The following is a 15,010-nucleotide window of genomic DNA, read 5'->3' as shown; positions in this document are numbered from 1 at the left end:
CTTAGGTGCAATGTCACAGTTCTCAAAGTCACCCTCCAAGACCCTCTCTTTTGAATTTCAACCTGGTTGGGCGGGGTGGGGGTGGCTAAAAGAGACTGTAAAAACCTGTGGTCCTGTCAAGATGCCAAGGTGTCAGACCCAGGACTACCCATTCCAGCCCCATCTCCCTTGGTCTTAGCACTATTCTCCACTCCTGCCAAGCTCAGAGAGAAGGCTGTAGTTTGCTGGTCTTAAGAGAGGAGGTAGCCACGTTCTTTGAAGTGGCCCCGAACTTCTCAGTGTGGTCACCGGCTCACACAATGGTGACTCTCCTGGAGAAATGAAAATGCAAAAGAGTCGAGGTCAAGTGCCCCCGCCGCCCAGGAGACCTCACCCTTTAACTAATTGCTCCCAAGAGCGAAGAAAGTCACGGATACCCAACAGAGCCCGGCAAACCCCTGCCCGCGAGGAGCACTGTCTCCCAGGGATGCCGCCGGCACCGAGAACGTTTCCCAGGAGAGGCCGGCCTTGCGGGCTCCCCTGAGCCCTAGCCTGAGCCCACCTAGTGCTGCGCGGTCAGGCTGGGGTCCCACGCACATTCGAGCGCGTCCTACGTGACTGAACCCAAGAACTGGCCGCCTCCTGAGGCCCACTGTACAGACGGAGAAACTGAGGCTCCGAGAGGAAAAGTGGTTTAGCCCGAGGGTGAAGGCGTGAGGGGCTAGAGCCTGAGTTTTCTCACGCCGAGACCCAATTCGTCGAAAGGGCCCGTAGTGCGCCCTCGGCCGTGGAAGCGACGACCCTAAAGCATCCGCAAGAGGTCAGCTGGGGGGGGGGGGGAGGGCCACCCCCAGGAAGGGCCGAGATGGGGGCCGCGCTTTCCGCGGGAACGGCGGGCGAAACAGGCAGCCAACCCGGCCCGAGAGCCCGCCCCCGCGCTGGGAGCCCTGGCGGCCGAGGCAGCCAGAAGGCGTCAGGCCCCGGAGCCTCAGCACCCGGAACCCCGGCGCCCGGACCCCACCAATACCCCACCGAACGCACGCACTCACCACAGGCGGCCGGCTGCAGTCGAGACATCTGAGCAGGACGCAGGCCCACACCACTGAGGCGCTACCACCGCCCGCGCCGGTCGCGGGGGTGGAGGCGTGGCCGGCGTCGGCGCCGCTCCGCCCCAACCCGGCCATGCACTCGCTTCTAGGAGCTAGGCCTCCCCCCTGAGAATCCGCGCTCTTGGTACGGCCCTGGCGGCCACGCCCCCTTAGGGTCCCAGCTTTGCCTAGAGGCCTTGGGAGCCCGGCGCCCTGTTCCGGGCCAGGCTGCAGTGCCCTGGCAGGCGGCGCCAGCGCGGCCCACGGCGGTTCCACAGGGTCGGTGGCCAGTGAGCTTCGCCGTCTGGCCTCCTCCTGCCGGGAGGATCGCCTGTGTTCGTGGCTTTTTCTCATCCACTGTCCTCAGCTCCCTCGCCTTCGAAAATGGCGAGGCGAGTGTCGGGGTCAACCCAGCCTAGTGTTGGAATGCTGACCTGCTTTCTGGGTCGGAGGGCAGGAGGTGAGCAAGCGTGGGGGGGGGGGGAGGGGGGCAGGACTGGAATGAAGAGGCGGGGGGACAGAGGGCGCCTCTGGTTTGGAAAGTCTGACTTCCTTGGTTGAGAGGTAAGAAGCCTGCTTGGTTACTGCACTGGGATTCATTTATTAAATGAATATTTATGAGGGTTATGAGGATTATGAGGGTTATGAGGATTAAGTGATGTAACTCATGTTCATAAATAGTTTAGCTTGGTGCGATAGTGCTCTAGAAATATGTCATTATTATTATTACTATTATTGTTACCATGCGGCCCCTGCGTTGGAAGCAGGGAGTGGGACCACCAGAGAAGTCCCTATTATTGTTATTAATTTCAGTCTCTGCTACGAATTCCTCTGGGAACAGTTGGGGGGCAACTCACTTGTTCAGAACCAGTTCTCCATCTTTAAAAATGGAACCCACCAATGACAACCAAGCATGAATACTTTGAAAATTGTAAAAGCCTGTATAAAGAGAGGATCCTTCTCGTGGCCCCAGTTTTAGGCTTCCTATCCTTGGAAGGAAAGTTATGACCAACCTAGATAGCATATTAAAAAGCAGAGACATTCCTTTGCCAACAAAGGTCCGTCTAGTCAAGGCTATGGTTTTTCCAGTGGTCATGTATGAATGTGAGAGTTGGACTGTGAAGAAAGCTGAGCACTGAAGAATTGATGCTTTTGAACTGTGGTGTTGGAGAAGACTCTTGAGAGTCCCTTGGACTACAAGGAGATCCAACTAGTCCATCCTACAGGAGATCAGTCCTGGGTGTTTTGGAAGGACTGATGCTGAAGCTGAAACTCTAATACTTTGGCCACCTCATTTGAAGAGTTGACTCATTGGAAAAGACCCTGATGCTGGGAGGGATTGGGGGCGGGGGGAAAAGGGGATGACAGAGGATGAGATGGTTGCATGGCATCACCAACTCGATGGACATGAGTTTGAGTAAACTCCTGGAGTTGGTGATGGACAGGGAGGCCTGGCGTGCTGCGATTCATGGGGCTGCAAAGAGTCGGACAGGACTGAGCGACTGAACTGACTGACTGACTGACCTTCTAGTCTGTCTGGAACCGGTCTGATTCACTGCATTAAACCAGTTCCGCCTACAGGTTGTTTAAATGCCAGAGCCTTCAGGGTGGGGCACAACCATGTCTAACTAAGGGACTGAATGTATAACTCTTATATTAGGCCCTCAAGAGTCCTTGTTTCAGTCACTAAGTCGTGTCTGGCTCTTGGCAACCCCATGGACCCGCCAGGCTCCTCTGTCCACGGGATTTCCCAGGCAAGAATACTGGAGTGGGTTGCATTTCCTTCTCCAGGGAATCTTCTGGACCCTCGAGAGCAAGAGGGAAATTCATCCCCCAGATGTCTGATACTCTGTCTCACCTTTCCACCGGCTTTGTTGAACACCTCACCTGTGCTTCCCAAAGAGGCTTCCATGAATCCTTGCTCTCTGCTAATATGAAGGGAAGACACTGAACACTCAGTTCTCTTTCTCTCTGCCAATGGCCTGCCTGGGGCCAGAGATAGATATCTTCTTTTGCCTTCTCTGATTGAGCCGGTAACTGAGTCCTATAGATTCCTTCTCCAGGACCACCCTCCCCATCTTCTCTTCTTTCCTGCTGTCCCTGCCCTAGTTTTGGCACACCTGGGTTCACCTTTCCCCTGGATGATCTCAACAGTTCCTGTCTCGCACGCTACCTCCAGCTCCTTCTCCACCTGCTGCTAGGGAAACTTACTCTTCTACTGCTCTGCTCACTGCCCGACCTTGCTGTCCCTTATCTTTTCCTTCTCAAAACACACTCTCAGTAACCAGCTGGGGAAAAATATAAGTTGGATACACACTTCACACCTTACACTAATATAAACTTCTGACAGTTAAAAGATTTGAACAATTTCTAAAAAGAAGAAAAAGGAGGGACTTCTGGGGTGTTGCCGTGGTTAAGAATCCACCTACCAATGTGGGGGACATGGTTTTGATCCCTTTGGTCCAGAAAGATTCCCCACGCCGAGGGGCAACTGAGGCCATGGACCGAAACAAAAGAAGCCACCACAACGAGAACCCCAAGCACCATTACTAGAGAGTAGCCCCCACTTGCCACAACTAGAGAAAGACTGCATACAGCAATGAAGACCCAGCGCAGGCAAAAAAATAAATTAATTTAAAAAAAAAAAAAAAGATTCTCTGAGCCACTAATTCCAGTGAAAGAAAAGAAAGGAAAAGTCCTGCAAGAAACCATGGGAGAATTTGTGTTAATCTCCAAGAGACCTTTCTGAATTCTTAATAGAACACAAACCTCTGAAGCCATAAATGACTGAAAAAACTACCTACATAAAAATCAAAACATGATGTGTGACAAAGACCTACAGGCAAAGTCCAAAGGCAAAGGATAAACCAGGAAGAAATATTTGCAATTGTTAATAGTCAATAATCAAAGGACTACTTTCCCTAATACACAGCCCCTAATAATTAATAAGAAAAGGACTGATTCATATAAATGGGCAAAAGATAGGAACCATCAGTTCACAGAAAAAAAAAAACCAAACACATGGCTCTTAACCATACGAAAAGTTTTTCAACCCCACACATAGAAGAAATGAAAATTAAAAATTGACCAAGATCCCAGTTTTCACCTACAATGACAACAAAATCTGAAAGTTTGATGACTCACAGGGTTGGAACTGAGTAGAAATAGACACGGTCATTTATTGTAGCCACATCCAGACATGAATACCATCCACTTGTAAAGACAAACAGGGAAGCTCATTGCTAATAGGGAACAATCTCAGATCAATTGACAAAAGGAAAATGCAAGATGATGGCCAATGGGTAGAGAATGTTTTCCTCTGTGTTTTAAAAACTATTCTCTAAGAGAAAGTGGAGGGGGAAAAAATGTACATACTGTGTATCTGTATTTGCATGTATATGTATGAACTCTCTGGAAAGAAAAAAAAGAGATAGCCTTGGTTGTCTCTAGAGAACTGGGACCAGAAGCAAAGGAAGCGTCATTGTGCTCCCTTTGTATCTTTCAACTTTGTGCCTTGTGAGTGTTTTATTTATTCTAAGTCATACATGAATACTTTAGAAGATTACCCAGACAGCCTCATCACTGGCCAAGGAACCAACTCTTTCACTGGCTCCCAATATGTAAAGAATAGTGACTGTACACTTCATTTTTCTTAAATCAAAATTAAACATGTGTGAGGAGGGACTTCCCTGGTGATCCAGTGGTTAAGACTCCTCACTTCCACCACAGGGGGCATGGGTTCAATCCCTGGGCAAAGAATTAAGATCCTGTAAGCTGAACTGCATGCCCCCCACCAAAAAAAAAGAAAGAAGAAAGTGTGGGGTTGCAAACAACAGTTTCCTGCCAGCTCTCCTGTTTCACCTCATCTTCACTGCCCAGAAAGAATCAGCTTCTTACCTCATTTCGGACTCGCTTCTGGTCCTTATTTCCATGCTGGCAAATAAATGTTTTTGTGGCTGGCTGTTGTCTGAAATTTTAGGTGTTACCTCTAGAGTTCTGCTAATGATGAGTCGGGTTAATAAAACCACACCAGCCTCCCCTGCCCACATGTCAACATAATTATTTGTGTACCTGTTTTACATCCTCCATTAATCATTTTTATAATTGAAGGAATAGCCTGGGACCTTTATTTCTTGAGTCTTCCACTGCAAGCGATATCTTTTCACGCCATACAGTGAAGCAATCAGCAGTAAGTCCTCTCCATTTCTCTGAACCCCTGCCTCTGCCTGCCCATTTCAGCTGCCTGAATATTTTCATTACTGAGCTTGACAGCATTTGCCTTCTACATAACATGTTCTTTGCTTTGTTTGTCCCTTGAGCCTAAAAGTCAAGTCAGCAAGCGGCCTTAGCAGTGTCATCGCATTCAGCTGGACTGCACAGCTGAACCAACCACCTTTATGATTACACGGCTCTTCCTGTGTATCCTCTTCCCGAAAGTACATTTCCCCTCTGCCAACATGATTTAAAAGAAACAGATTCTCAGTCTCTCCATGGATCTGGTAGATCCAGATTTTTCCTGAGACTCCCACCAAGGTTCCCCGGCACCCCCAACTCCCACCCCAGGTTGATTACTGTAAAGGATGAGACTGAATTCCTATCTGTGTTTCAATTCTTATAAAGGGGCATGACCGTTTGTGGAATGGATGGATGGCTGTAGTCTGGAATGCCAGAGGAGAGTTCAAAACCTGGCCCTAACTTACCTTTCCTGCTTGATCTTTACAACTTTCTTCCACAATTTCTACACTGGAGCAAAACTGGATGCATCCAGTTTTGTCCATGCTGTGCATTTTTATTATTCTGCTGAGCCACTAGGAATGTTGTTCTTTTCCATGTTTATGTAATATGTCCATCTCCTACCAAAGCTCCCACCTCTGAAAGGTGCTCTGATCCCTCCAGAAGCGATGCCTACTCACTATTGTCCAGCTCTCCAAGGCCCAGAGCATTTCCTATTTTAAATCATATCTTCAGAATATCTGTCCCTCATCAGTCTGGAGTCCCTCCAGGGCAGGTCTGTCTCAGAAGCCTCCTCTTTCTGCCTCCCCGCCTGCCCCCGTGCGTGCGAGCGTGTATGCTCAGTCACTCCATCGTGTCCAACTCTGTGCAACCCCGCGGACTGTAGCCCGCCAGGTTCCTCTGTCCATGGGATTATCCCGGCAAGAATACTGGAGTGGGTTGCCATGCCCTCCTCCAGGGGATCTTCCCGACCCAGTGATCGAACCCAGGTCTCCTGCATTGCAGGCGGATTCTTTACCACTGAGCCACCTGGGAAGCCCCTCCCCTTCCCCAGGTTCTGCCAAGTGAAAGCAGCATGGAGGTATTTGCAGGATGAGCCTTAGAAGATTCTGGAAAGGCAGCCTGGAGTTAAGGAGCGTGGACCTGCGTAAATGAGAGTGAGGGATGGGAGCCGGAGCCAAGGCTGGGGTGAGGGGCAGACGGGACTAGACAGAGGTCAAGGCAGGACAAGGATTTTGTGACCTGTCCTGACAGCTGCTCTTGGTTTTGCAAGGGCTATGTCCCCTGAAGAGAACGGGAGATTTGTCCGGGTGAAGGTGTGGGTACCGCCGCATCAAGGACTCATCAGGAAGGTGTGATCTTAGTCTAAGGGAGAGACAGGGACCATTAGTATAGTGGGCCTTTCTCTGCTATGGGCAGTGCTGTCCCACACTCTGCAACCCAAGGTTCTTCTGAATGTGAACAGCCTGAAAACTCTAGGCACCTACAATAGACAGACAGCCTAGGGGCTGGGGGAGGGGGCAGAAACTGGCCCTTAAAGCAAAACTTCTCTTTGCAGCAGAAGTGTTTAAAACATACATATTTATTTGGTCATGCCAGGTCTTAGTTGCAGCATGTGGGATCTAGTTCCCTGATCAGGGATTGATCCCAGGCCCCCAGCATTGGGAGCACAGAGCCGTAGCCACTGGACCACCAGGGAAGTCCTTGCAACAGAAACGTTTACATCCCACAAAGCCAAGGGCTGTACCTCGGGTTCACACCTTCTGATCAGTCTGATCCCTTGAAGCCTTTCCTTGCTCTACAGACCCAAACATTTGCTGAGCCCTTGCAGTGGGCTCCCACTTGCTATGAGATGGAAGAGCTAATTCCTATTTACTGAGCACCAACTAGATCCTAAGCACTGTTACCACAAATCTTAAGTGTCCACTACGATCCCCACTGGACAGATGAGGAAACAGAGGCTCAGAGAGGTGAAAGGACTATCCCAAGCTCCCCAGGCTCCCACAACTAGTAAGTGACCTGGGCCTTGTGCCCACCACTGATTGTATCGTACATGGGCGCGTGAGTACATGCTCAGTCGCTTCAGTTGTGTCTGACTCTTTGGGACCCCATGGACTGTAGTCCACCAGGCTCCTCTGTCCAAGGGATTCTCCAGGCAAGAATACCGGAATGGGTTGCCATGCCTTCCTCCAGGAGATCTTCCCAACCCAGGGGTGGAACCTGTGTCTCCTGCATTGCAGGCAGATTCTTTACTGCTGAGCACTGGGGAAGCCCCAGTGAGTGTGTCAAGCACATCTAAATCCACCCAACTTCACCCCAACCCTGGGAGCCACCCTTCCCCCGGGAAAACTCTCCCAGCCTGGTGGGAGCTGGGCGAGGGGAGCTCTGTGCCACTCTCACTTCAGAGTGGTACCATTTCCACACTGGTGCGGGCTCCCCTCATCCCCTCCCAGGCAGTGCCTGCCTTGGAGGGTTCAGTCGGCCTGACTCCTCCCTGCTCTCTCCGACTCCAGCTTCCTCCTTCGTGGGCGCAGTCTTAGACTAGCTCCAAGTTCCTGCTTTACAGGAAGGAAAGGAGTTTCTTGAGCGGGAACTCACGCCAGGCACATTCAAAGGACCTGCCCTGTCTACCTACAGGGCCAGGGATGAGGCGGTCACCAAAGCACAGACGTACAGGCTTCCCCGGTGGTTCAGCAGTAAAGAATCTTCCTGCAATGCAGGAGACGCAGGTTCAGTCCCTGGGTTGGGAAGGTTCCCTGGAGGAGGGCATGCAACCCACTCCAGCATTCTTGTCTGGAGAATGCCCATGGACCGAGGAGCCTGACGGGCTACAGTCCATGGGGTTGCAGAGTCAGACACAACTGAGTGACTAAGCTCACACTTGCAAGCATGCACACACACACACGCGCACACACACACACACACACACACCCTCCACCCCCAGATTAGGAGTCAAATTCTGCTTTGGCTGCTTACCAGATATGCCTGGCCTCCTTAGATAAGAAATCAGTTTCCTTCTCAGCAAAATGAGGAGGAAAAACTCTGTCCTGCCCCCTTTTCCCTGGTGTTCTGAGGTTTGTTATGATGCTCAAAGGATGGATCTGTGGCATCAGGGCAGAAAGCAAGGACACAGGTGAGCCCTATCATCAAAGAGGAGCAGGAGAAGGAGCCTGAAGCCCCAATTCTGCCACCTCTAAGCCCCTGGCCAAACCTCTTGCCTGACCTCTTGCCTGGGGGGACTCTGAACTTTCTGAAAGTCTCTAATGAGCACTTGGTCTTGGCCCCATTTTACAGATGGGAAAACTAAAGCAGGGAAATGAAGCAGCCCCATCTGACTGGTTCATCCCCCAAATCTGATCTTTCTCTGGTCACTGGGATGATCCTCTGCCCAAATCTCTTTTACAAAGGGCAGACATCATAGTTCCTTCTGATGTCAGGGGCAGCTGGCCCAGCCTGACCAAAGGCTCTCTGGCTGCTCAGGAGCCAGATCTTTAGAAAACAGATCAGAGGCTTCAGCTGTGGGGTTCACTAAGCCAGTTGGGTGTGTGGGGGCCTGCTGGCTGACCCGCTGGGGGCAACTGTGGACAAGCAGTCTGAAGCCAGTTCGGCAGCAACATAAACTATTCCCGGGGGAAACAGCTAGGAGGAGCGGAGGGCAGAGGCAGCCAGGGAGCTAGAATGAGAAATCACTGAAACGGGGGTCTTCCAGATGGACCGTGTAGGTACAGGAGACAGAGGAGGCCCTGGCTAGATGTCTCAAAGGGCACCAGTCCCCTCCATCAGAATCGTCATGGGCCTATTAAAACTGCCAGTTCCTAGGGCATCCCCACCCACAGCCGTTGGATCAGAATCTCTGGAGGCCAGGCAGAAATTGGCATTTTAAATAAGCTTCACTTTTTTCCGCATTGGAATATGAGAACAACTGCCTCGTGGGGTTAACATGACCAGAACAGTGCGGGAGGTGGCGTGTCCACCGCACAGCACAGCTCAGGTTGATCCAAACACAAAAGCAGATAAAGGAGGAAGAAACAGTTGTTTTGAAGGGAGAAGCCAGGATGATGACTGGCCTGGCTCCCTGGGGTGTTAAAATTTCCCCAAACCTTTCTCATAGCCTCCCTGCCACCCCCACACTCCTAGGTTCTCTAAACCATGTCCAAAGTTCAGCAAAGAGGCAGCCCTGAAATTAAAGAACAAACTTGATCTTTGGCAACAGCAGATCAGGTTTCCAATCTGGATTAACACCAACGCCCAGATAGCTGTGTGACCTTGGACGGGTTCTGTGGATCCTTATAAAGGCGGCCCCTTGGGGTTTGGGTGAGGATGAAATGGGCTAATGGGTTAAGTCGCCGAGTGTATATATTGGTTCTCAAGGACCGGGAGTCCCTCCTCTTTCCTGTTTCCTACAACCTCCCTCCCAGCCCCCTTCCCTTTGTTCCTTTCTCTGTTATGCAACCAAAGTTTAAATCCTTCCCAGTTTGGGGCCAGCTGCCAAGCAGATGGGAGGGTGTCTCTGTAACTCGAGGTTTTGAAAGCCCCATCTTCCCTGCCTCCCTCCACATTTTTGTCCACGTGCAGCTGGGACAAGACCTTTGCCTGCTATCCTCAATATTGCAAAAAACACCGGTGTTTACCTTATCTCCTGGCTTCTGCTCCAGCTGTCGCCATGGCAACCAGAACCCAGTGCTAGCCATTGAAAAAGAGTCTCTGAGGAGCCTGCTTGGTTTGCATTAACATTCAGTTCGGACAGCTCTTGCTGAGAGCATCTGCCATGCGCCTGTGCTGAGCAATCACTAAGCAGAAATGGGAGTGATTTAGAGCTGGTCCCTGACTTTGAGGGGCTGGCGGTCTCCTGGCCAAGATATAGAACCTCTTGGTATAGTTCAATGACTCTCAAAGTGTTAGCCCTCAAACCAGGAGCTTTCCCATTACCTTTGAATTGGTTTGAAATGCCACATTTCAGGTTCCTTTCAAGGTCTACCCGAATCAGAAATTCTAGGGTGGGTAGAGGCGGTCCTGAAATCTGGGTTTTAACAAAAGCCCCCCCCCCCCCCCCGTGATGGTGATGGAGGCTGGAGTTTGAGAACCATAGATCTAATTAAAACCTCACCCCATCCCAAGAACTGGGAACTATTGTGGTCACAGATGAAAGAACAGAGGCTCTGCCTGCTCTGTATGCAGGCTAGCTGAGAGCTTGTGAAGGGGTTGGGTTCTCGGGTCCCTTCCAGTGTCAGATTCTACTTCTGCAGCACCTGTGATAAGGTAACGAGCAGATATTCTTTCTCCTGGATCCTGGCTGGAGAAACACAGAGGTACCTTATTCTCTGTCCAGCAGGGTCCGGGCCGAGTGACAACGCAGGTGGAAATGGGAAATCACGCTGGAGGGGAGAAGAGCTGGGAGTAGGGTCAGAAAGAGCAGCAGCAGCCCTGGTGACAACCACCTGCCCCAAACGTGGAGACACTGAACTATATAATACCCTGCTGCCCTCATGGCCGAGATCATCTAGGCTTTTAAGCCGGACCCCCAATCCTCAGACCTCCTCTCCTGTGTTCACTCACCTGCACACTCAGTTGGTCTCTTTCCACGCTTTTGTCACCGCAGGCTCTCAGGGTCCCCTCTTACACTGCATCTGCCTGAACACCCTCCTCCCCAAAGCTGGAATAGCCTCTTCGGCAACCAATGGCCTCCAGCCTCTCTTTGCCCACATCCCGTGACTGGGCGCTTCCTGCCTTTTCAGGGAACCCATCCACCTATGAAATCTCTGATGGGCTTAAGTTTCCCTTTAAATGAGCTGACATCCATCCCCGTGAAATATCCACCTTTTACAATATGAGTTATTCTAATCCCCCGTAACAGACATTAGAGGCTTATTTTGAAAGTAAGACAATCCATGCCAACTATTTCCAATAAATCTACCACCCACCTTTGCAGATTAAACAAAGCAGGTAGACTATATCAACCCTTTACCTTGATAACAGTAAGAACAACGAGATGAGGTGGGAGTAGAAAGGGACAGGCAGAAGGATCAGAGGTGGTAGAGGTAAAGTTCACTGACTTGGATGCTCCGCCTTACCACTTCTTGCCCAAGAGACCCTGGCAGGACTGCAGCGGTTTTCACAGGAGCCCCCTTCAAGAAAAAGAGCACAATATTGCAAATATGATTTCCCAGAACTTGTTTCATTTTGTTGAATACAGTCACAGATGGATGGTTTGTAATGACAGAAAAGGGAAAACTCAGCGTGTCTTCAGTGATCATTTTCACATCGTTTATTGTTTCAGCAAATGGGAATCTTGAAGCTTAAGTGACTTGAGCTTTGTGGAAATCTGCCTCTGACTCTGGGCCTCAGTTTCTCATCCTAGCCCCCATCCAAAGTTGGTTTGAGAAATGAGCTGAAGGAAGATGAAACTATCAGCTAAGATGTTTGTGTGTCCTCTGATTTCTAAAGATGAATGCTTGCAGTCTGGGCATGAGGGCAGCTGGTTGATTATCCCCGTTCTGGGGAGAGGGCCAGATGGGCAGCCCAGATTAGCATTCTGCCCTGGGGAGGCCTCAGCTGGAGCTCCAGGACCAAACCAGCAGAACCAGTAAATACAGGGGACTAACTCTTTCCCACCCGGAAGGAAATGCTGGTGCAGATCCACAAGGACAATAACAGGATTATTTTAATCATTTTGGCAACTCTGGCTCTGCCAAGAGAAAAGCTGTGGTAGCTTAGGAAATTAAAACAACTCTGGTTTCATTCCCCAGAACGTGTTTTTCAAGAAGTATTAGGGTTTAGCAGGAGAAGGAAGGAGCCCTAGAAACTCCTGCCTTGCCTTGGGCTGCCCAGCCAGCCTGCAGCCCCTTGACCACCAACCCCACTTTGTAGACAGTGTCTCCTTTGTTGTGGTCACACCTTCTCTCCCTTTTTAATTTTTATTTATTTTTTTAAAAATATTTTTTGATGTGGACCATTTTTTTAAGTCTTTATTGAATTTGTTATAATGTTGCTTGTTTTACATTTTGGTTTTTTGCTCAGGGCATGTGGGATCTAGGTGGCTCAGTGGTAAAGAACGCGCCTGCCAATGCAGGAGATATGGGTTCGATCCCTGGGTTGAGAAGATCCCCTGGAGGAGGGCATGGCAACCCAGTCCAGTATTCTTGACTAGGAAATCCAATGGACAGAAGAGCCTGACGTACTGCAGTCCATGGGGTCACAAAGAGTCGGGCATGACAGCTGCTAAGCATGCATGAGCACGCCTGCTTGTGGGATCTTCGTTTCCTGATCAGGAATCGAACCTGCACCCCCTACACTGGAAGGTGAAGTCTTAACCACTGAGCCACCAAGGGAGTCCTCCTCCTCCCCTTTTTAGAAGGTCTCCAGAGGACACCCCAGCTCCTGGCCTAAGCTGGGCGCCTGGGGGTCCCCCATTGCAGAGGCTGCTGGTGCCTGCCCCCCCCCCCCCCCGAGAGTTCAGGATCTTTCCAGGCTGCAAGCGGAACCCCATCCATTTCTGTAGTGCTGCTTGCAAATGAAGCTTGTTCTCATCCCCCACCCCTTCCTGGGTCTTCCAGAGCAGTGACTTCCAAACCCTTAGGCGGAGGAATCCCTGGGCAGCATGTATGCCAAAGAGGCCCTTTCAGGAGGCCAGGGGTCAGGCAAGCTCACACATTATCACTCTGCAAGGGGCCCCAGAAACACAGAGCTAGAGAAATTAGTGCTGGTTTTCCAGGGACTCAGCCCCACACCTTTCACTGTTCTGTCCTGCACCTCCCCAGTCACGAGGGCATTTCACATTCCTTCTTTCTAATAAAAATGCCTGCCCTGGCTGCCCTAGGGAAGAAGGAAGATGACCATGAAGACCTGGGGCCCCCACCAGGCCCTGAAAATGTATTCAAAGTCGCCAGTCCCTGGCTTGGGGCCCCGAGGCCGGAAGTAGGAAGTGGCTGCAGGAGGGGCTAAAGGTGAGAGCAGGTGGGGTAGAAGGTGGACGAGGGTGGGGCACCCACATCCAGTCCCACCACAAACCGAAAGCAGAGATGGTCTGCCCAGAGGAGTCTTTAAGATCATCCCAGGCCACCTCCCTATTGTACGTCAGAAACTCAGACCAGAGAGGTCGCAGCACTAGTCCAGCGTCACACAGTAAAGGATGGCAGGGATGGGACTAGAGCCCTGCTTCAGCGGCCCTATCCAGGAGTTTCCCTGCTGTGCTGGGCACAGGCTGAGGACAAGTTCTGCACCAGCTCCTTCCTCTTCCCTTCCCTTCTTCTCACACCACCCACCACCCCCACCCTGCCCAGCATGGGACAGGACAGACCCCAGCTAGTGACTCCACCTCCTCACCGAGGCTTGGGTTCAGCCACCCTGCCTTCAGCGACCCTCAGTCTCGGGTCCAGTTGACCTGCCAGGTCCAGGCAGCCTGCTCTCTGCCCTCCTTGCCCTGAACCTGGCTTCCCAGGAGGGCCGAGGAAGGGTGGAGCAGCAAGGCTGCCACCTCCAGTGCGTAGCCTCTGGCCCCCTCCCCCTTCCTCCTGCCCTGCCCCGAGGGCGAAGACACCCACCTGGGCAGCTGCAGGTCTGGATGCCCTGGATGGGGCCAACCGGCCAGGGCAGCTCCTGGGCTGAGGCACCGTCCTGCCTTCCCAGGGCTTGAGACTCATGGTGTCCTTTTATGGAGCAGAGAGGTGTGGAGTGACGGATTAGGGGTGGAGCCCAGGGTACCTATATCTGAGAAATGTCCCCACCCCGAGTGCTCCTGCCAGGTGCTGGAAGCAGAGCTGGTTCCAGAATGGCTTGTGCCCTGGCCGAAACCCTCATCCCTTACGAAACAGCACAGATGCCCCATCCAGCCAAGCCCAGCCTTCCTGTGGGGCTGCTCAGGGCCCAGGCGAGCGAGGCCATTTCGGGACGTGCAAGCTGCCCTTGTTCCCTATGGTCCCCTCTTGGGGTGATTCAGAACTTTGTATCGTGAGCCACACAGATATGACTGTTCCCACCTACTCTGGGAGCTTGAACAAGTTATTCCACCTGCGGGCCCAGTTTCTTCACTCTGAGATGTAAGTAATAATACGTACTTCATAGGTGAACATAGGTGACCCAGAACCTAGCACGTAGCTATTCAATCACTATTTGAATGAATGAATGAATGGAAAGATGACTACAGTGGGCGAGGGGTCTGGAAACCCATCCTTGGCAACCTTATTTCCTCACATCTCACCTCGCTTGCTCTAGACATGCCAAAGTCTCTCTCTCATTTCTCAGCTCCATCCATAAATATATCCCACATGCTCTCACGATCAGGCTATGACTCCCTTCCAGTCTGGAAGGTTGCCTCCCAACAGCCTCTGTGCCCAGACAGTCTCCCCCATGGCACCTGGCTTAGGAGCGACACATGACCTGGTTCTGGCCAAGGAGGGAAAGTCTTCTGAGGGGCTGCACAGAGGGGGCTCCCAAGAGAAAGATCTTAGAGGACATGGTCCCTCTCTGACTCTGGATGTTTTCATGTCCACTGGTGACATGGGAACTCTTGTAGCCCTCATGTAGCCACGAGGAGAACTGGCCAGAGGACAAAGCCAATAATGGTTCCTGACCCGCTGGTCACACCATGCCAATTGCCCACCTGCTTCTGGACTTCTTTCCATGCGAGATAATGAAGATCCTCCTTTGTTAAGCCAGTTTGATTTGGGTTTGTTTTTTTTTTCCACACTCATAGCTAAATGTATCCAGCCTGA

The 15,010-nt window shown here is 51.3% G+C and overlaps 1 protein-coding gene and 1 long non-coding RNA gene across 3 annotated transcripts in view; one reads left to right on the top strand and one right to left on the bottom strand.

The window, feature by feature from the left end:
• The window catches only part of POR (cytochrome p450 oxidoreductase), a 65,758-nt gene extending 51,849 nt beyond the window's left edge, over positions 1-13,909 (bottom strand). The window contains exons 1-2 of one of the 2 annotated variants that reach the window (XM_070460239.1): positions 13,841-13,909; positions 11,372-11,425 (exon numbers count right to left, since the gene is read on the bottom strand). The gene's annotated coding sequence lies outside the window, so the exon portion shown is untranslated. Of the gene's footprint in view, positions 1-1,028; positions 1,130-11,371; positions 11,426-13,840 lie in introns of those variants that run through there. The other variant, XM_070460238.1, reaches the window with a different exon arrangement.
• On the top strand, positions 1,570-9,318 carry LOC139032706 (uncharacterized). Its single transcript, XR_011485278.1, has 2 exons — positions 1,570-5,256; positions 5,387-9,318. It is a non-coding gene; the product is annotated as an uncharacterized lncRNA (long non-coding RNA).
• Positions 13,910-15,010: the final 1,101 nt, after the last annotated feature.

Source organism: Odocoileus virginianus, chromosome 33, assembly GCF_023699985.2.
Source record: "Odocoileus virginianus isolate 20LAN1187 ecotype Illinois chromosome 33, Ovbor_1.2, whole genome shotgun sequence".
Taxonomy (NCBI): Eukaryota; Metazoa; Chordata; class Mammalia; order Artiodactyla; family Cervidae; genus Odocoileus; species Odocoileus virginianus.
Note: the sequence above shows the minus strand (reverse complement) of the source record. Positions and strands in the feature narration are given on the sequence as shown.